This window comes from Osmia lignaria, chromosome 7 (genome assembly GCF_051020975.1).
Source record: "Osmia lignaria lignaria isolate PbOS001 chromosome 7, iyOsmLign1, whole genome shotgun sequence".
NCBI classification, from domain to species: Eukaryota; Metazoa; Arthropoda; class Insecta; order Hymenoptera; family Megachilidae; genus Osmia; species Osmia lignaria.
Genome location: NC_135038.1, coordinates 2,629,471 through 2,652,834, shown reverse-complemented (window position 1 = coordinate 2,652,834; position 23,364 = coordinate 2,629,471). Strand labels below are relative to the sequence as shown.

Sequence of the window (23,364 nt, the reverse complement as noted above, 5' to 3'; positions counted from 1 at the left end):
CGAACAATTTATTTGAATAATCTTATTTTTTTGTTATAAACTCAAGTTATAGATTTAGAATTTTTATAATCGTATCTAGAGACGCGTTCACTAATCAATTAAATCTTTTCTTTGTATTTTATTTTAGGTCAAACGCGATTGTTATTTTTCTTTGTATTTTTTTATATACAGGACGCACTCATTGTAACTAATATAATTAATTTTCCTTTTGTATTTCAAGAACAGGGCGCAACATTTGTACATTGATTACATTAATTCTTTATATTATTTTCATTACTTACATTTTTATATAACTCAAATAATTACTTACCTTTTCTTTTTATACACATATTATAAACAAACACATTACATTTTTTCTTGAATAAACATCATTACGATTTTTGAGAAAGGAATTAACGTTGGATTTCACTCCTTTACCGCGCACCACCCGAACCTATGATCCCTTCATTATATAATTATTTACGAGACGCCTTCTTATAGGGAACCGCTCTCCCTACGCAGTCGGTGCAGTAGCGTACTCGCGATAATAATTCCGGGACGTTACACTTGGCGTTTGGCTGCCCCGTCGCGATTCAACAAAATTTGTTGTACGTTATTCCAAACCTGTGTAACGACCCGCTAAGAAGACCCAGCACTTTTTTCATTTCATTTTTATTATTATAATTTATTTTTAGTCTAAATTTTGTATAAAATGGTTAATTTAATTTTTTATGTTTAATTGAGTTTATAAAAAAAGTATTTAGTTTAATTTGTATTGTATTTTTTATAATAAATAATTTTCATTAATCGACAATATAGTCTGATTGAATAAGTCGATAAGCGATTAGTCGGTAAGTCGGTCGGTGAGTTGATTATCGATAAATGATCGACAAACGAATGCATACGCGCCAGCGCAACCCCGATGATCTCGCGGTGGGGTGAGATTCTAGAATAGGGTGATCGCGTAGACTAAGGAGCAGGGGTGCTCGACCGTCACGTGATGGGGAATTCCAGAAATCTAGAGGAACCCTATAATGAAAAAAAGCGCCAAGTCAGCAGAATCTGACTATAAATAGAGGCGTTCCACGCAGAGTCAGATCAGATCTTCCCTGACTTCGGTCAGATGCAGACAATACTCTGGAAGTAGAGGAAAAGCTTGCGCTGAATTGCTTAGGCAACTATAGAGCGCGAGATTAGCTCTATCCTTCTCTTTCAGTGGTGATGTACGAGAGTTCGGATCAGTGGACACCTTACTCATGGTACGCAACGTGTTGAACACGTGCTAATACTAAGTCACACGTTCAAGTGTAAAGAGCTAGCGAGGAGCGGAGCTCCTTGAGCAGGCCTGTATTAGCATAGCTCTGGCTAGACCAGAAACCGATTGCGACCTGTAGGTATAGTCCGCTCGTGTCCGAAGGTATCATACAAGCTACTAGAATATAGTTTTCCAGTACTTAGTGTAACTTGGCAAATTGTACAGAGTGTTGGCTGTATTCGAAGATCAAGTCGCGTTATTATTACTTATTACTTACTAACTACTAATCATATATTTTCCACTGTATTTCACTATCTAGGGCGTACCTATTATAATTTCTTATTGTATTTCATATTCTAGCCGTACCTATTGTTATACTTAGAGCAATTATAGTTAATTTATTTACTTGAATAAAAGATAATTTTAGTTTGGTACATTAATGTTGGATTTCACTCCTTAACTGCACACCACACGAACCTATAATCCCTATTTTCATTCATACGAGTCGCCTTCTTGGGGAACCGCTCTCCCTATACGTCGGTGCAGTGACGTACCTATCACTGGGTCGTTACACCTGTGAATACATTATATAGCATTAAACAACTATTTATAGTAACTAACTTTATACTAGGCTGCCATCCGCTTCGTGGCTGACGTACTGGAGCGTAGCGATTGATTTGCAGTAAATGTAACTTTAACAGAGTTGGGACATAATATAGCATTTAAAATTAGTGTTTAACAAAACAAAACAACCGAGGTTTTAATTTACGGAACACGAATTCAAAGCTCGCGCGATAGCGTAATTCCGATTTCTCTCTTTTCGTCCTTATATGAAAAGATTTTGATCTAAATAAGGGTTCATTCGAAAAAGGAAAGTTCAATGCAAGGCGGACTAGTCACCGTTTGAGTCACAAAACTCTTTTAGTGACCTAAAAAGTACTTGGAATCTGCGGATGTATTCTGTCGACTTTTACTCTACTTTGGACACTCATATTATTAGATATCAACACAATCTCGTTCAATCATGACCAGACCGCGCTGCATTGGACCTTCCTCTTTCGAACGAACCCCCACCCAGCCCCAAATCTTCTTATATAAGGACGAAAAGTGTTTTCCCGTAAACCCTTATTTAGGCCCATTTTTGCCGGTAATGTCACCTCACTACATTACCTGTGTCTACCCCTTTAAGGGGGTAGACACGGCACGTGACCTCTCCGATTCGGGACGTCGGTATTACAGCAGTAAAATAAATTGTTACTGTTCTTCTGTTCCTATGAAATAAAGAAGATTACTTATAAAGATTGTAATTTCTAAGTAAGCGAAGAAAATATTTTATTCAAAATAATTTGAAAAAGTATTGTCATTTCTGTTGCAGTTTTGATAATCACCCAGCATCGTTAAACACATATAGATGCATAGGCGACCGATGTATTCCCGTTTTGAATTCTGTACGCGCCGCCTTGACACGGCTGATGCCGCGCGCCGTCGCAATACGACCTTAACGTGTTAAGCCGAGTATCCACCTGTATCAAACGCCCGTATCATATCACCGTTCCGAACCCTTTTGAATAGGCAGACGTTGCCTCGTTGCATGTAACGGCGTGCTGCGGCTCGGACAACATTTCTTCGTTTCTTGATAAAAACGGTTCGGCAATAGAACTGGGCCACTACAGGCGAGGAGTTTCGTTATGCTGCGTGCCGTTGCATCGAAGGAAAGGTTCATGCGTTTGCACTTGACATAACGTTTCGTGCCGTCACTTGGGTTTCAATTTATTTGAAATCTTGCGGTATTATTGGATTCATTTCAAAATCGATGAAATTTTATCGTCTAAATATATTGAAACAGATCAATTATCTTCGGTGATACGCTGTACATAAAAGAGCAATGTTAATAATCACCTGTGTGATTATTGAAAAAGGACAATGTTAATTTTCCAGAGATTTTTCCGTTGCCGAGTATCGAAAGTTCTATTGGGCTGTGATACGCAGGTGAAGGAACGGGTCGATCCGAAAATTGTCGGTTTCTTGCCGTTCAAAGGATAGGTTCGGAGACCACTTGAAACGTAAAAACAACATACCCAGGGGAAATTGACCCAGCTGTCAAGGGGAAATATGACACTTGAGGCACGAGATAATATGATCTGGGATCGGATATATCAGATAATACTAACGCAACGACTGAACTTTATTATTTTTCATTTTTTTCTTATAAAACTTTTACCGAGATATTTGTAACGTTTTTCTGATTAAAATGATACCAAATACGATATGGTTTGGACAATTTTTACTTATAATAGTGTTTGCCTATAGAAGTTTCTTTCAAAAAACGAAGAAATATTGTCCGAGCCGTAGCACGCCGTGGCATGCAACGAGGCAACGTCTGCCTATTCAAAAGCTTTCGGAACGGTGATACGATACGGGCGTTTGATACAGGTGGATACTCGGCTTTAGAGTATCGCACGCCATGATGTTGAACCAACGCGAATATCAGTAACGGCGCATGTGCGTAACGTAACCCACAGCGCTAATGGCGCCTCTAGCAGCAAAAATGTGTAATCCACGCTGACGTACGTATGACGTAGGTGTTAATGAAACTGATCGAAATTTATCGATGAAAAAACAATTAATATCTCATAAATAAATGCACCGATTGAGGTGTTATTGGGCTCAAAAGAAAGAGAAAGACAAGCCGAAGCAGATTGTGTTATTAGAATGGAGTTCAGTTGCGTTCTTTTTCTGCAACAGCAAATTATTTTTTGCATAACGCTCAAAACGCTCTGCTTCGAGATAATATATGTATTCACGCCGCGTCGGTGAGCCGATGGCGAGTTCGGTCCACCGACGCTGCGACGTGAATGTGTTAATGAATTTGTAGCCAACTTCACTGCGACAAGTTCAGTGCAACTCAGTGTACTCGATAGAGTTTCGCTGTCGCCGACGGACCAGCCTTCGGCCTAAACTACTTGACGTGGAGACTCTACCGAGTCTCCCAATGAGACGGCGTCTGCGATGCGGTGGACGTGGGGACCGGGCGGAGCGTGCGAAGTGCACCCTTTGCCCCTGTGCCGTCCCTCTCGCCAACATCTCATCGGTCTATAGTACCTCACGATTATTCGACGAAGAGTGATTTCCCTCAGTCAAGCGATCATCGTCTCAGGCTTCAACCCGCGATTGGTACCCCAAATTGGGGACATCATTTGGCAAATCAGAGTACGTGTCGAAGGGGAAGGCCCACGCGTATTGGTTGTCTAGGCGCGTTTTTCAAGTTCTCATCCCTCCTTGATCTTTCATTTCAACTCTGTCTAACGTTGTCTGTTTCTTTCTACCCCTCTAACGCTACACGAAATTCGTGCGTCGCAATTTCTATACTTTCTAGAATATTCGAAATGTATTCTAACTCGATTTTATTTGAATCTCGTTAAACGACGAGGCTTTTACAGACGATGTTTTGGTATCGATAAAACATTTTAATTAGCGATATTTGTTTCTTGTTAGTTCATTCGATGCATTCAATGGTCATTCAATTTTTCATTCTTTATACGTGTTTCTACGGCTTGCGTGATAAGGGATACGGCAATCTATGTTTTACCATTAGCTAGTTATGGGTATATTTCGTATGTATTCTAACGCGAGTCTACGTATATTAGGTGTTAACAATATATATAAATATATTCTAGAATGTTTCTTCGTGTAAACGCTTGGCAGATTTCATTGTCTAGTAATTGTGACAATGCGTGTTTATTACCCCAGTCGATCGTTGTCTCGAACGTTCTTGAACGTTGGTCAACGTTTTCGAATTCCCAGTGGTTGTCACGCAAACCTAGCATTTCATACTTATTCAAACAATTTCATACCATTGAAATCAAATCGCTTTCACACTGTATTGCATTCATTCTCTCGTGGAAGAACCGGCTGACGCATGCATTACAGGTAGAAGAGGTATCTGAACGTGTGTGAAGTTAGCCCCGCACTTTTCGAATTTTGTATTTTTTGAAATTGTGCTGCATTGTGCTACGTTTGTGCCGTATTGTGCCGTAAACCGCAACTCCGTAAATCAAAGCGTATTCAAGAAAATAAAAAAAGAAAACAAATTTTTGATAGCCCCGCACTTTTCGAATTTTGAGTTTTTCTTTTTTGTGCCGTATTGTGCTATGTTTGTGCTGAATTGGGCCGCAAATGAGAGATCGATAACATCAATAACAATTAAGAAGATAAATAAAAACTGTAGCCATAGTTAATCAAAAATGCAAGGAAATCTGTTGGAAAGATAGGATTTATTTTAGGAGAGGTTACAAGGTGTAGGATACAGTTTTCCTCTTTATTTATTCGTACAGAACATTTTACAAAGAGCGCCATGTTTATACTTTTCCCGTTCGATAGGCGTCCAGGTATTATCGCCGTACTCTCCATATCGAACGGGCGTCTAGAAAACTAACTCTACTAGGGCGTCCAGTAGATGCTCTGTACTCTCTCGACCGACAGGCGTCCGGGTATTATCGCCGTACTCTCCGGGTCGGTCGAGTGTCCAGGAACAGGTCTCCCGTACTCTCCCTTCTTCCGGTAGGCGTCCAAGAATTGTCGCCGAGCTCTCCTACCGGGATCTCTCTCTCTCTCTTCTCCGGCAGGCATCCAGGTATTATCGCCGTACTCTTCTGCCGGAGTCCCTAACCTGCTGACCAAGAGCGGCCGATGGTCTTACCTCGTCCTTTCTCTCTGTTAACAGCAGGCGAAGTAGACCGAGGCCGTCGCGAGCCCTTAATTTATATCCGCTCGTTGCTATCCGCGGTCGCCGAAATCAACAATCTCGTCGTCAAGAATGAATTTGGCGTTTTCCGCGCTCGCGTTCCACGTCTCCGCTCGCGCCTCGCGTCTCAACGACTTGTCATCTTTCGCTTCTATAAAAAAATTGAAAAACATGGTTAATACTCCGGAAGACAAAAATTTTCTCTGCACAAGTTATCGCACAAATATACAGTGGTTCACAAAATTATTCGCTCACCGTAGAATATGTACCTCAAATTGGACCAAATGACTTGAGGTTTCTCGATAAGCTATATAGATTAATTGACTATGATATAAAATTACAATTTTTCGAAATCGGGAAGAAAATAATAAAAGTGTAGACGCGTGTCCGCGAGATAACATAACAGACGATTATTTCAACAATTATTGCAACTGTAACGACCCAGAGATAGGTACGTCACTGCACCGACGTATAGGGAGAGCGGTTCCCCAAGAAGACGACTCGTATGAATGAATTAGGGATTATAGGTTCGTGTGGTGTGCGGTTGAGGAGTAAAATCCAAACATTAATGTGCTAGGTTAAAGATTTATTCAAGTAAGTAAACTAATTATGCTTATTCTGAGTATATAACGCTAGTATAACACTCTGTACAATCACCAACTACGCTAAGTAATGGAAACTATACTTCAGTGGCTTGTACAGTACCCCCAGACACGAGCGGTCTTTGCCTACAGGTCGCAATCGGTTTCTGGTCTAGCCAGAGCTATGATAATACAGGCCTGCTCTAGAAGCTCCGCTCCTCGCTAGCGCTTTACACTTGAGTATGTGACTCAGTATTAGCACGTGTTCAACATGCTGCGTACCATGAGTAGGGTGTCCACAGATCTGAAGTCTCGCACGTCACCACTGAAAGAGAAGGATAAAGTTTACTTTTGCGCTCTATAGTTGCCTAAGCAATTCAGCGCAGAGCTTTCCTCTACTACCCGAGTGCTGTCTGTATTCGACCGAAGTCGGAGAAGATCTGATCTGATACCGCGTGGAACGCCTCTATTTATAGTCAGATTCTGCTGACTTAGCGCTTTTTTTCAATATAGAATTCCTTTCGATCTCTGGAATTCCCCATCACGTGACGGCCGAGCACCCCTGCTCCCTAATCTACGCGGATCTCCCTACTCTAGATTCTCACCCCATCGCGAGATCATCGGGGTTGCGCTGGCGCACACGTGGTCGCACGTCGATAATTTATCGATAATCTAGCTTACCGGCTGACTTACCGTCTAAACGTTTATCGACTTATTTAATAGACTGATTTATCTCTTGAAAATGAAAATTATTTATTACAAAAAAATATATAATACAAATTAACTAAATATTCATTATAAATTTAACTAAATATTAATAACAAAAATTAAATTAAACATTTTGTATGGTGTTTAGTATCGGAGTAATAGAGAGCCGGCGATCTCTAAATCCAACCGTCGCCCCGTGTTTACGTTGAATCGTGCGCTCTCTTTCCAGCATGCGAACACCGGAAAGATCGAGAGATACCGCGACGCCGTTAATCCTAATCGAATTAGCTAAGCCGCTTATTGGGTATTGGAACAAGTGGTGAAAGCTAATTGGCTCATGACGTCACAATATCCGTAACGGTTTAGCCGAATTCTGGAGATCGCTGAGCCCTCGCGCGCTTTTTTACCTACCCAACCGTGGTACCGATCACCCGCGCAGGAAATCGAAGACTCCGAACTCTCGAATTACGAAGACCGCGTCTAACACCGTCGCTCGATCAGCGTTTATCGCGTCGATTTCTCGTGCTCCTGTTCAGTTTCGTCTATCTCTTGTTGTGTGTGTTAACCGTTCGTGTGCGTATCGTGTGTGGTCGTAATTGCTCATGTGTGGTGTGCGTCCCGGTGTGTTCATGTACAATAAACGTTTCAAAAAATGAAACCTGTGGTACAGTCACTCTCGGACCCTACATTCATTTCCCGGCTGTTGAACATATGGAATATTAAATTAAAATTTGATTATAATAATAAAAAGTAAAAATGAAAAAAATGTTGGCTCTTTTCAGCGGGACGTTACACAACTATTGTTGCAGAAACCGTTGGAATAGTCGTCTGTTTCATTGTCTCGCGGACACGAGTCTAGAAAAGGCAATTTTTAAACTTTTTTATTTGAGCCTGTGATGAAAATTTGAAATATGACATTTGTAAAAAATATGTTATGTGTATGCTGAAAATTTCTTACTGTCGCTTTGTAAATCCATCCTTTTTTTTGCTTACTTCAAAGCCGTCCGTAGCACGCGTTGAACTGTCGATGCCAGTGAAATTGGAAAACGCGACAGCGTTGGCGTTTCGTTTTTTTTTACACGTACTTACAAGGGAAGTTCGGTAACTCGAAAGTCCCGATTTTTTTAAACATTAATAAACATTGAATGGTTTTTAATGCTCTATAAAACGAGACAATTAAATTGATAGAAATTCTTTGTTTAAATACAAAAAGTCCCCCCACCACTATTATTTTGAAAAATTTTGAATTCTGTGTCACGTTGGAAAATACGTAGAACCTCATTATAAATGCAAATATGTATGCTAAATTTGTCGAACAAAGTGGTATTTAAATAATTTAAACCGACACGTGCACTTTGCACTCCCATCTTTGAACGATGCATTATCACTTACCATTTACTAGTATGACCTACTAGTATGTGTGCAAGCACACATGTATAATATGTATGATATGTGTTTATTATAACCATTTTTTTATATCTACGATAGTTTTAAAGATATACAGGGAAATATGGAAACACCTATCTACCATCAGGGTATTTTCACCCTGAATAACTGAAATTGGGCCAAAAACAAAAATTGTGCTATACTTCTCTTGAGGACCCCTGTACGATCGAAACTCTTCCACATGAACAGTTTCAATACTATTCTTTGACTAAAATCTTTAAAAATTTAAGGCTTGGATCTTGCTTCGTCTGAGGTTCGAATAAGAGTGTCCGTCCTCTCAAAGTCAGCTCTCTTCGATCCGTTTCCCCCTTTGATTTTATATCTTCAGCGCGCTAAACACTTGAGAACGATAAGGGCGAGGTTCTGGGAAAGGACCGTGACTTCCGAACGTTTCAAAAGGAGGTTTAGGATTTGTCGACACTGGTTTGACAAATAATTATTCGGCATTAATAAGTGGTAAAATACGAGTTTATTCATGAATGCAAGGGAAAAAGCCCGAAGGCTTAAAAAACTCTTGAAGTTCGAGCTATGTGTGTGAGTGTGTCGCGTGTGATATGATTGATATATGAACGATTGATGAATGAGTGATATGAACGTTCGACGTTCGTGGTTGCCGGCGGGACCTTAGGTTTGTGTTCAGGGACCGGTAAAGTCCCGGGCGATGCGCTTTAATTGTTGCCGCTGCGAGGTCTCAGGTTTACGAACCGGGTAAGGCCTCGGGCAGATGATTCGATTGTTGCTGGCGGGACCCTGGGTTTGTAATCAGTGGACCCGGTAGGGCCCCGGGCTGGTGAATTTTCTGTTGGCGCGACGAGGTCTCGGGTTTACGAACCAGATAAGGCCTCGTGCGCGTTGTGTTTTTGAGTAGGAAACTGTTATAATCGAGTAAAAGCACTCGACTTCGTAATAAAAAACTGATCGCGGCAAGACGCTATTGAATTCTGAACTAGGTAAAAAAGGAAAAAAAGAAAACAAAACTGTTCGATCGTTCGCGACCGTGGTCCGTTGGTGACTGTTTTATGGAGGCAGGACGACGCCCCTTATTTCCAAGTGCTTCGACGTATCTGTTTCTTAGAACGAAATTTCGATCAGCCCATATCGGGCACGTTTTCTAAATATTTAATAGTGAACGCTCCAACAACCCCTACAAACCTGCAAAGTTTAAAAAAAATTCGGGATTTTCAAGTTACCGGACTTTCCTTGTTAGCGCGTTGCCATGGCCCACGTTGTCATCTAGTTCTTTCTAACAATAAGACGTCTTCGCGGTAACATAGAAGACATATTATTGAGAACATTTCCAAGCATTTATGCACAATTAGAAGAATTATACGCCGTCCTGAACATGCCCTGCATGGCTGAAACGACGTACCTGCGGTACCGGCCGAAAACGGCCTTTTTCAAGGCCAAAAGCGGAACAATATCTCCCTTCAACATTATATATAATAGTACTCTGTAGTAAATGTCTACAATAAAAGAAATGTAAGAAATTGTAAAAGAATCATTTAATAAATTTGTATTATTTAACTTTGTATTATATTATTTGTAGTAACGATTGTCATGTAGTTAGAAGCTTGAAAAAATATATTTCCAAAAAAAAAAGAAAATTGAGTCTGAGCGGACTCGAACCTACGAAAAAAAACTTGGAGCGGCTTAACAGTCAGACGTTTTAACGCTGGATCACCGACGCTGTTAAAAGTACATTTAATCTTCTGAAATATAACGCACGTAACGTACTTTTATCAATTAGGTTTATATAGTTTTTTTAATTCTTATTCTATTCCACTGCATGTAGAAACAGTGTACTAAAGTTTTCGAATTTTTTAAGAATCCATTTTGCAATGAAAAATTAAGAAAAATATTCAAAAACACATAGATCATGGAGCAGAATATCCTTGATTTTTTTCAAAATTTTTCATAAAGTACAACAAAAGATATAAAGCTTAAACTGTAAATTGCGTTTCGCTCTGTAACTACCCTTCAAGTAAGGGTAACGGCTTCATGCTTGGCATATTTCACCCCCTTATCCAGCTATACCCTTTCTATTATTTAATTTCGTATTATATTATTTGTAATTGTAATTTATAATGTTATTTGTGGTTGTAATTTACACATTCATAATTATCATTTATATTGATTGATAATATCCAAATCTAGCATTTCAATATTCTTCAACGTTCAAAAATAGCAGACAATATAGAAGTGACGTGTTCTAGTAAAAACAGGTTAACTAGGGAAAAATATAAAATAAAGCAATATATGATTTTAGTTCGTATTATAAAATTGATACTTATAATATAAAATTCTGGTTGTTCTCATTGTAAAGAACATACTTTGACGTATAAGAAAGCAAGAAGACGTAAAAATCGATTTTTCGCATCTTCATCATTTTTCGCGACAGTCCATTTCACATTCGACCTTATAGGTAAGTCGCTATGTCACTTACCGACGACAATGTCGATACATTAGTATTCTATTTATTCACATAGGTAGTCCTCCCTCCGCGTGCATCTCGCTCATCGGCTCACCGACGCGGCGTGAATATGTTTATGAATGTGTAGCCAACTTCACTGCGACAAGTTCGATGGAACTCAGTGTACTTCATGAAGAACAAATCCGAAGTGTACGAAAAATTCAAGATCTTCGAGAAGATGATTGAGAACAAGTTCGGGCAGAAAATGAAAATGCTACGCTCGGATAATGGTCGGGAGTTCTACAATAAAGAAATGAACGACTATCTCGAAAAATGTGGAATCCAGCGAGAAACGACGGCACCGTATAATCCGGAACAAAACGGCAAAGCAGAACGCGACAATCGTACAATTGTTGAAAGTGCGCGCACGATGATAATCGCGAAAAACTTGCTGTTGAGCCTGTGGCCAGAAGCAGTGAATTGTGCGGAATATGTTCTAAATCGAACCGTGTGGACGAGAGGTGCGGTAACGCCATACGAAGCTTGGACTGGAAAAGCTCCAAATCGACGCATTTACGAATTTTCATTTTTATGAAACTTCATTATTCAACGGAGTGTACCGCGTTCTCCACGATACATTATATCGTCGCCGACGGTTCGGTCGACGCACACATATTCACATATACGAGCTGCGAATGAGCGCGCGGTCGAGCATAGAAAACGAACGAACTGCGCCCTACAGAATAAACGCGAAACTAAATTTCTGGTCTGTTTTACCTTGTTGACGTCTTTCGCGAGTGAACAATCAACGAAATCGTAGTTTTCAAATTACTTCTACCTGGAGACTTGTACATCATCCCTTGGGTGCTCGTTTTCTTCTATCCGACCCAAAGAATATCAGTCTGGTCCCTATTTGGACAAACTATTGGCAGAAATGTTTATATTATGAATAAATCAATGCAGGTGAGTCCGTTCCGCCATTTTCTTGACCGTTGACAGACAGTAATTTCAATATTTTATAAGTTTTTGACGATTTGGATAATATAAGGACCAGACAAATATTCTTTAGAACCTCCTGAACACGCCCCACAAATTTTTTTACATTCTGTTTAGAAATGAGGACGTAATTTGAAAACTCGCGTCTAGGGATTTTTCTAGGGACTGTCGGTAAAGTTTTCGACGCTTGCATCACCTTAAATGTACAATATCAATCATAGTGTCCTTTCGTCTAGTGAAAAAGCACTAAAGGGGAAGGTGCCCCTACCACCGTGTCACGCGCGAGCGCGCAGCCATTATGCCTCGTTCGCATGAGAAATACCTTTGTATTTTAGGAGAAAAGAAATTTTTTCAAATAAATGCTTAATCAGAGGCGGTTCATTCCTCAAAGAGTAAAATATATAACCATAACAATTAAAAACTCGCTTGTCGAAATAATTAATTGCGTCGAGCCTCGGACGGCGAAGGTGGCTCCCTCCGCCCTATAGAATGGTGCACGAAACTGCGAAAGCACACCGTGATTTCATACCGAACCGGAAGCTGCATAAGAGCCTCTCTCTCGCACTGTAACTTCTGTCCTTGTTTAGCCCCATTTCACTCCGACTCCAGGCTCGTCGAATGCCATCCTTGTCGTTTCGCTTACGTCGAGATAGCGCGAAACCGCCTCTCGTTCGAATGCCTCGATTACTTCTTACCCACTTAAAAATTGTTTAAACTATTACAAAAAGTTGTAAACGAAAAACTTTAAACGCTTGAAAATGAAAATATAAAATGATCTGTTGTTTAAGACACTGCAACATGTTACGAAATATAACGGTACGGTCTGTTTTTATTCTGTTATTTGCAGACGGTAACTGATATAAAAATGTTTTTGGGACAATTATTGTTGTTGTTAATCCCATTTATCGTTTTCTTTAATCAAAAGCTCATATTTATTAACCCGATGAAATATTATTATAAACAATTACTCTTTACATTATATTCTTTTAACATTCGTATCTAAAATAGTCATTCACGTTAATTAAGATTGATTACTATTGAATACAAATGATTTTAAAAATTATCTGTTACCTACATGTAGAGAAAGTGGAGAGGAACGAGGGGAACTGGATATTTAATTGAAGATTTTTATTATAGAGCTGCATCCACGTTCAAGATTTTGATGGCTCTGAAAAGAGCCGTATCTTTGCTAGTTTTGTGACTCGTGAATGAGCAATATTTCGCGGGGGAGAGTTACGCGAGTTATAACAACCTATTGCTCAGGCGTACGCAACGTTTTTCATCTATCACGAATGATTTACACTCCTTTCCTTTTTCTTTTTTTGCTTGTGTATCTAATAAAAGAGTTCCTACGTTTGAAACCTCAAATTAATATATACTGTAAGATATTAATAACTTCCAAAACACAATTAATATGCAATGGAACGACTAGAAACTAGTAGAACAGTGTCGAACAAAAACAAAACATGATAACGGAAGCAAAATCATTCGAGATGCTTCGTACTTGCACGTGTCGCTCTTTCGACGACCAATAAATGTATAACTACGTGGCATAAAAAAAGTAAAACGCAGACAATGCGCGCGTGCCATTGGCTCGCGAAAATTCTCTGTTTCTTGAGAAGAACCGTTTCCTCTAATCCCCGCCCCTCGCCCCTCCATACCCGGAAACGGAGGCTATATTAACGGGAGATTGCACATTAACCAATCAGTCGATCTGTCGAACATGGGTGACAAAATTTCATATGCACAACGCATGAGAATAGCAACGTTATACTCGGACGCGGGGTGGACTACTCAGCAAATAGCTGAGAGGGTGCGGTGTAGCTCCACAACTGTGCGTCTGTGGATTAGGAGATGGCAGCAAGGGGGAGAAGAAGGGCTTGAAAGTCGTTATGGACCACGACAGGTGCCGAAGAAGACTACCGCCGAACAGGACACGGCACTCATCGGCCAAATTGCTGAAGATCCTTTTCTTCCGGCGACAGAAGCCAGTAATTATCTTGGTTTGCCGATTTCCGCGTCGACCGCTAGACGCCGCCTCCACGAAGCAGGTTTCAGGTGCTATCGGTCGGCGCGGAAATTGGCTTTAACGCAACAGCACCGCGAAGCCCGTGTGGGCTTCGCGCTGCAAAAGTTGACGACGTCGCCGGAAGAATGGGATCGCACAATTTGGACCGACGAGAAGGTGTTCTCCTCGGCACCCGGTCCCAAAAACATTTTTATATCAGTTACCGTCTGCAAATAACAGAATAAAAACAGACCGTACCGTTATATTTCGTAACACGTTGCAGTGTCTTAAACAACAGACCATTTTATATTTTCATTTTCAAGTGTTTAAAGTTTTTCGTTTACAACTTTTTGTAATAGTTTAAACAATTTTTAAGTGGCTAAGAAGTAATCGAGGCATTCGAATGAGAGGCGGTTTCGCGCTATCTCGACGTAAGTGAAACGACAAGGATGGCATTCGACGAGCCTGGAGTCGGAGTGAAATGGGGCTAAACAAGGACAGAAGTTACAGTGCGAGAGAGAGGCTCTTATGCAGCTTCCGGTTCGGTATGGAATCACGGTGTGCTTTCGCAGTTTCGTGCACCACCTTCGCCGTCCGAGGCTCGACGCAATTAATTATTTCGACAAGCGAGTTTTTAATTTTGCTGGTTATATATTTTATTCGTTGAGGAATGAACCGCCTCTGATTAAGCATTTATTTGAAAAAATTTCTTTTCTCCTAAAATACAAAGGTATTTCTCATGCGAACGAGGCATAATGGCTGCGCGCTCGCGCGTGACACGGTGGTAGGGGCACCTTCCCCTTTAGTGCTTTTTCACTAAACGAAAGGACACTATAACGCATACTGTATATTTAAACCGCTAGGAGGGGAGTATGTGTAGCGGCGCTATGTTACCGTTAAGTTGGCATTACTACATCCAGGCTAAGTTAGTCTGTAAGCACATCTATGTGATACCCATTCATAGTCGGGACAAGAGACAAGAAACAAGCGAATAAAAAAGCATTCCCGAAAATGCACGCGTGCTGGTTATTGTTTCTATACCCGAGTAGTTCCGCTACAGTCGAATTTCTCAATTATGTATTTTCACGATTGCCCGATTCTTTCCAATGGCGCTTACATCGATTCGGAGGAGGCCTCGAATAGGCCCTCCAAGCTCCACTCTTGTGAATTTGATGCAAATTTTAACTCGGCGCATAAAATCCAGGCGGCGCTGAAGTCGCTTCTCTACATGCATACCTTGTATCATTGATTTTAACATACACAACTAAAGGTATCGTGATGTCATGTTCCCGCGAAATTTGTCGCCGCGTTTTTCAATTGTTTTAAAATTTAAAGAACTGAAGACATATGGCGCACAGTGGATGACAGTGGTGACAGAATTTCCAGGTTCGTGAATTCCATTATTATAATTATTACTATTATTATTATTACTACTATTATTATTACTATTGCTATTATTATTATGACTATTATTATTATTTAAAATTTTTTCTACGTTTTTAGGTTCTTCAATAACTTCTGCTGATAAGATGCAGCAACAGGAGGAGAAGATAGAAATTAAGTAAATACTGTAAAGTCGCGAATTTCTCTCTCTCACTGAGTCCTCGGCGTACTTTATGTAATTTAATCTGCGTTGTCAGGTAGATAGAGGTTCTCACTTACCTTTCGCTGGATGAGTAGAACCTATCTAAGGACGGAACCTGTGGTAGTGTGTCGTCCAGGTGTTGGAACGGTAGGGTAGATGTTTCGAGTGAAGATCACGCACTTCTGATCACAATGTATGTTTATTCGTTTACTAGTACAGTTCTTGATTCGCGCACGTTTACAATTGAGTCTTACAGAATCTTGCTCTGTCGGAGCCCTGAGCTTCGTAGCAGAGTCATAAGCGCTAGACTTGATTAATTTATTGATATTACCGAAATCTTGCTCTGTCGAAGTCCTGAGCTTCGTAGCAGAGTCGTGTAGATTCTAGAGTATCGAACTCTGAGCGGTACTTCGCGGATTATCTTCGCGGATTTAACGATTTACGGATGGTCGGAATGATCTAGTCTGATCGCGATACTTTTGGTTTCGTACTATATTGATAAGTCGATGAACCGTTTTGATGTACTGATAAGAACTGCGCTGCTATACTAATGAGAACTGCCTATGAGAACTTCTTATGAGAACTACTGGTAAAAACTGACTGCGTGCGGGCGGGCCCGGTCGCGTTATTTTATATTGATGAGCGAGGTCGACATTTGATTTGGCAATTCGGGTGAACCACCTCGTTCGGATCGTCAGCGTTCTCGCCGTACGACGACCCGGCTGAGTTGCTTACTCAGAATTTGCGGAACGATGAATTTGGATGGTGCAATAGAAGTTTAAAGAATTTGGGTGATGAAATAGAAGTTTCAGGAATGCGTCACAGGACGTGACAGTACAGAATTTTTTAAAATTGTTACTGAAAACATTAACTGTTTACATTGGTGTTTTAGTAATATATTTAATTTTAATTATTAGAATGTATCTTAAAAGAAAGAGGAAGAAAATATGCAGCATCAGAGGGTGCATTAACGAAAACAGCAGGATGTTCTTCTTCCCCCAAGAGAGAAAGGATAAGAAGAGAATGGCACAGTGTGTGGAAGTATGTGACAACCCAAAGTCGGTGCTTCCACCTGAAAACTGAAATTCCGGGTGATCTGTAGCAGCTACTTTAAAGAAAAATACTTCATGAGGAAAAGATTAACAACATCAGCAGTTCCAACACTGAACTTATTTGGTAATAACTCTTATATACTTTTTATAGTATATGTAAATAATTCTTAATGAAAATATTTATTGCAGAGACTGTAATAAATATTGCATGTCAGAGGCTGCCTCTATTAAAATAGAGCAACAAGACACCTGGATACAAATGAAAAGAAGAAGAAGATTGTAAGTATTCAATTTACATATACAATATATAAAACCATTAACAACGTAGTTAATATATTAAGTATAATCTACGAGCAGTGTGTGTGTTTTATTGTATGTATGATTGTGATTAATTGTATATTATTATTGATATATATATATATATATGTATATATTATATTTTTGTACAAATTTAATATATTTTCTTTATTATACGTATATTGTTGTCATTTTTCCCCTTTCATTATTTTTATTTTTGAAAGTTTTGAATAAGTAAGACCATGCACACGTATATAGGGACCATGTGCTTGTGTGTGTGTACTTCACCGATATCATTTATATGTGTTTGTATTGACACCAGCGCCGCACAGTGGCGAATTTGCCCGAATTCGTGGCCAAAATTAATATTTTAGTATCTGATGCAAATTAATGAAATAACTTACAGTATTATGGTTCTAGAATGATAATAATGTACTTTTTTAATAAAAAATATTAATTTCTTATACAATATGACTTTAAAATCATGTTTAAATTATTAGATTGAGTAGCATATCTTTTCTTTTTACATGGATTGATTTTTTAGAGCATTCCACATGATGAAGTGTTAAATTTCAATATTAGAAGAAGGAAAAATGTACAATATAATACATATATACATTAATATACATGAAACAAATAATATTTACAGATAAACATACATATATATATATAGATTGTTCCAAAATATTCTAAAAAAATGTATTCTAAATTGTTCTAAACATCATTCCCGTTCTTCTTCTTCTATTTCTTCTTCTTCTTCTTCAAATTCTAGAATATTTGGAATGTCGAAGAATTGAATAACATCCGGAGGATATGTTTTTCCTTTTTTCGGCCATACTTTCCTCGTGCTGCTTATATATGGATCTGACGATACCAATAAATTGTGATAAATGTCCTCCATAGTTTTTATTCTAGAAAATTTTCTAGAATGATGCTCCCGAAACTTCTTAATATCTTTATTCCGGGACTCTTGAGCTTCTTCACCTAGTTGTCCGATTGGAAGGATTGCGTGTTTAATTATGTCTCCAGAATGAAATAATATTACAGTAACTTTGACTTTTTTCTATTGGTTCAATTAATGTTGTGGAGGTGGTGTACTGACGTGCTAATTGGCTTATGGGGGTGTGTCTAATTTTCCTAAACTGAAAATTTCAGTGGAAGGAGAAAAAAGGGACTTTCTGTAAACAGGTACAAAAAGAAATGCTAAATGTGGAAAAGAACTCCAATGCCATAAATGTACCCTTCGTCATATTGCCAGAACTATGCAACCGTAGGATTGAAAATACAAAACAGGTAACAGACTGTATTCATCGCCTGTGTTATAAACATGCCCTACTCATCATATTGCTAGGACCTTTTAACCGTAGGAACAAGAACATCAAGCAGGTAAAGCAGCGTACTCGCCATCCTATGGTATAAACGACCCGCTCCACGAACCGTGCGGCCAGTAAACAAATGATAATAACTCATAAGGTCGCAAAAAGTCGCAGCTAAATGAAGCAGATACTTGTTCAGTAATCTTCAAGGTTTCATTTTAAAAAAAAATTACCGGTCGATCTTGGTCGATGGACAACTTTTTTATTAATCAAGTAGAAAAATGTATAGGTCTTGTATTCTTATCTATCGTATCTTTAATAATTAAGAAAACGTAATAACACTGGGATGTATATTAACTAAGAACATGCTAGTTTACATCAATACTGATAAACTAGCATCATAGCCCGATAATAAATCACTAAGCTACTTTTAATTATGGTCGAAAAAACTGACGTTACAAAAATGCCAACTTTGAACTCATATATCTCTAACAGAATTACATATAAAAGATTGGCAATAGGGGGGAAATATGCTCTGATAATTCATAAATGAAATACGCTACAAAGATTTTTCAAATTCGCAAAAAAAATTTTTTCACTTTTGGCCACGAATTCGGGCAAATTCGCCACTGTGCGCCGCCTGGATTTTCTGCGCGAAACTAATTTTAGTTACAACATTAAGGGGGTAGACATGGGTAATAGTAGCGCGGTGACTTTACCGGCAAAAATGGGCCTAAACATGGGTTTACGCGCTTCCGTTATTCGTCCTTGTATGACAACATTTAGGGCTGGGTGAGGGCTTATTCGAAAGAGGAAGGTCCAATGCACACCGCTCAACTCATGTTTCAGTGGGATTATGTTGATGTTTAGTAATATAAGCGTCCAAAGAAGAGGTAAAAAATCGACAAAATGCATTCGCGGAATCGAAGCATTTTTAGGCCACTAAAAGAGTGCTGTGATTGAAATCATGAGTTGAGCGGTCTAGCCACAACCCTTACCTGTAAATTAAGATCTATTTTGTCTTTATTTGTTGCGAAATAAGGACGAATAACGGATGCCCGTAAAAGCATTCTCACAGACCAGTTCCGCCATTTTGTGGATAATACAGAGCAATTCATGTGACAAATTCAGTTCAGCTATTAGTTATAAGGTGGCGTCTAACTAAGAAGGCTGCCGATTTGGAATCGTAGCCAAAATCAGGCGTTAGCTTGGTTACGTCACTCGACTGAAGGCAAGCGAAAGCAAGCGAAAAAGGCAACAACGCCGAGTGAGACGCACTACAGTCATTTTGTCCTTCTCTCATTCTGAATGTTGAGATTGTCCCTTTTCGCTAGATTTTGACTGACGCCCGCCTGGATTTTTCACAGCACCCTATAACACACCTCGCTCAAAAAGGAGGTATAACAAGAGAAGATTATACCTCCTCTTTGCAATAATTCTGCAAACGTTTATATAAGTTGTATACGGGATATTTATTTATTTAAATTATTTGCATTCACTCAGAATATTGACTCCTTTATATTTTTTATTAGTTTCGTAAAAACAAAGTTACTATAGGTTTCTCAAAATACAAGCCTCACGCAATTGGGACGAGTTATATCTTAAATTTGGTAAGAGATAGGAAAAAACTATTGATGTAAAAGTTGAATGATAAGACATATGAAAAGTATGAGATATCTCACGAAATATTAGTTTTTTAAACATTGTACTGTTAGATATAGGCGCATCAGCAAAATAGTGAGAGGGAATAGTAGCGAGGGAAGAGGAGAGAAGGAGCCGAGGCCTCTCCATTTATTAGTTCTAATAGTACTTTTTTATGCAGAATGTTTCAAGGAGTTGATACGAGTAAAGAAAAAAATGCAATTCTATTTAAATAAAAATTGCATCTGCATTTTTTTAGTGCATCGTTGCATTCACGAAGAAAATGAAGTCATAGAAAAATAAACATTATCATACCATTGAACTTTTACATGAACAGCTTTTTCCTATCTCTTACCAAATTCAAGATATAACCCGTCCCAATTGCGTGACGCACGCTGTATGCTTTTATGAATTAAAAAACATTTATTTAAAGAAGCTAATAACTTTTTCTAAAAAAATTCTCAGATTGCATGTTCCTTCGGTTCTTCAGAGTAGGCATATATTTTTCAGCAGCGAGGCGTGCTACGGTGCGCCATATAAAATCCACGCGTTCAGTCAGTCAGAATTTACCGGAGCGGGACAATTCTATCATTTAGGTTCAAAGAAGGATAGCATGATCACCGTACATCTCACTCTAAACACGCGTCAATGTTTCGATTTTGTTCTTCAGCCGTATTGTCGCGATGCCTCTGGCGAGATGAGCGTTTGAATGTGTTTGTAAAAATACTTGAGGCGCTGTTGCCTTCCTAGATCGTATTGCGCGCACGCTAGCTGAGAATTAAACCTTTCAAATTCGTAACAGACCACGCAAGTGGCTCCACCAGGCCCAACGAAAAAACTGCTGTAATACCGACGTCCAAAATCGGAGAGGTCACGTGCCGTGTCTACCCCCTTAAACTATTCCCACTGATTGCACAAGAACTTGATTCTTTATTGCACTATATTTAAACGAGAGTATCACGTCTCACTTCTTTGGCGTTTCTTTTGGAATGGGAAATCACCCTCGCCATTTAGCGCGTCTTCTACCAACTAGGCTTACCAACTAAAAATCTATGTACAACTTAATCTAGCAACTAAAACTAACTAGCCTAACTTAACCTAGTTACTCCCAGAGAACGCTTCGGGAGCGCGCATAGGTGAACGCCACACAGACCACGCAAGTGGCTCCACCAGGCCCAACGAAAAAACTGCTGTAATACCGACGTCCCGAATCGGAGAGGTCACGTGCCGTGTCACCGACGAGATACTGTTAAAGACTGCCAACCCCTGTGTTAAAGTGCGGCACGTCAAGTGGGCCTAGTGGGCCTGGGGTACGATCGGTAAATAGGAATGATGGATACTGTAGAATAGTGATATTATCCATTGTACCGCCAAAAAAAACTATTATACCACCAACGAGATGATTTAGCTTTGTCACAGTACAATAATTATCTCGTCGGTGCTGCTTGGAAAACAATTATATTTTACCTTATAATTGGATTACATTTTTATTATAATACAATAATACAATTATTGTAATAATCGATATTAAATAAATATATGAAAAATATGAATATTTGGTACGTAACATTGTGAAAAAAATAGAAGAATTAAATAAAAAATAATTCGACAATTACTGTTATATTTATAAAATAATGATTCTTAAACTAAAAATATTATTTAACTGTTAACAGAGATTCGTCTCTTAGCATACTGTTAACAGGTGGGCATTTTTACTTTTTTCACAGGTAACGGAAGTCGGCATTTTTAACAGAGAATGACATACTAAGCTCTTAGTATATTCCCTTATTCTGCCATGTGGTGAACAGAGTCGAACGTCCCAAACGTTTGAAAGTTCGCGTTCTTGCATACCCCGCGCTGACACTGGCGCACTCAAGGGGGGGGGGGGGGGGGGGGGGGGCTAAGGGGCTCTAGCATCCCCCACAGAAAAAGGAAGGAGAACAACAGAAAATTTTCCAAAATCTGTTCCTAATTAAATTAGTGTTACTATTTGTCACATATTAATAACACTGTTTTTTGTATTAAAAATATTTTTATTCGTTCAACTTAGCTCCCTCCAAGAACAAATTCTGAGTGCGTCATTGCCCGCACATACCCCATCATGGCCCATCATTGACTGTCCTTTCTTTTTCAAAGTTTTATGGCAAGACATTATAACAGAAAACAGACCTCGAATATTCTGAAAGGTCGCAGACTGTGTCAAGCAGTGGACAAATTTGTATATACTATTGTGGTAATTTTAGATATTTATTTTTTCGTGGAATACAAATCTAACACTGAAAATACCGCGACTTAGTTACTTTTACAATTTTTGCTATCAATCGCACCGTGAGTTGCTCGACTCACAATCAAACATGGAATAACGGCTCTTGCTCATTACCGATCATTCGCAGCATATTCTGAATAAATAAATAAATATAATTCAAACTATATCGTGTTTGGTATCATTTTAATCAGGAAAATCTCACCAATGCGTTAGTAAAAATTTCATTAAGAAAAAGTTAAAAATAAAAAAGTTTTATTGTTGAATTAGTATTAGTCACACCGATATTACGGTTCGGATCATATTACACGGCTTCCTGGTCAAGCGTCTCGGTTCGCCTAGGGGGATCCCCCCAAGTGGACAGGATAGTGATGTTGCACTTATCCTGCCAATCTTTTGTTGCACTTATCCAGCTTTTACTTACTATTAAATAAAAGATTTTATTGAAATACATTTCTCTTCTTTTCGACACCTGTTACTTATTATATTATTATGATTATTATGATTATTACATTATTATTATTATTGATTATATCCTACAGAACCTATGTAATATTTTTCATTCATTTTTATTTCTAAATGATTTCTAAATGAAATTAGAAGAAAATAATTTTTTTTGTAACTTCTTTTCTATTCATCATTTTTTCTAAATGAATATTTATTTACCTTAAAAACACATACTTTACAGTTAGAACTAGAGTTCGTCATTTATTAAAAAAATAATTTCCAATGAACTAAAGAGGGTTATTAAGTTACCTCCTTTAAAATATTTGACGTCTTAAAAAGTATCTCCGAAAGGTTTGTAAAACGAACTTAACTCGAATCACCGAAGAAATAATAATAGCATCGACCAGATAAAATATCATCTCATGTCTCATGATACAGTTCAGCACCGAACCTCGTCGTTGGTAAACTCACTGATTCTGGTTCTGTTTCTTACTGCGGTCGCAATATATTCTAGAGGGCGTAAGAAAACGTCGAACTTTTTCGCCGCCGCGAACTCCCATAAGGATGGCAGTCTTTAACAGTATCTCGTCGGTGGCCGTGTCTACCTCGGGAGTTTGGAGGGTCCGGCCTCGAAGG

General features: G+C 38.9%; 1 long non-coding RNA gene across 1 annotated transcript; it reads left to right on the top strand.

The window, feature by feature from the left end:
* The first annotated feature begins 14,863 nt into the window (after positions 1 to 14,863).
* On the top strand, positions 14,864 to 21,889 carry LOC117609704 (uncharacterized). Its single transcript, XR_004582648.2, has 3 exons — positions 14,864 to 16,888; positions 16,954 to 17,043; positions 18,217 to 21,889. It is a non-coding gene; the product is annotated as an uncharacterized LOC117609704 (long non-coding RNA).
* The last annotated feature ends 1,475 nt before the right edge of the window (positions 21,890 to 23,364 follow it).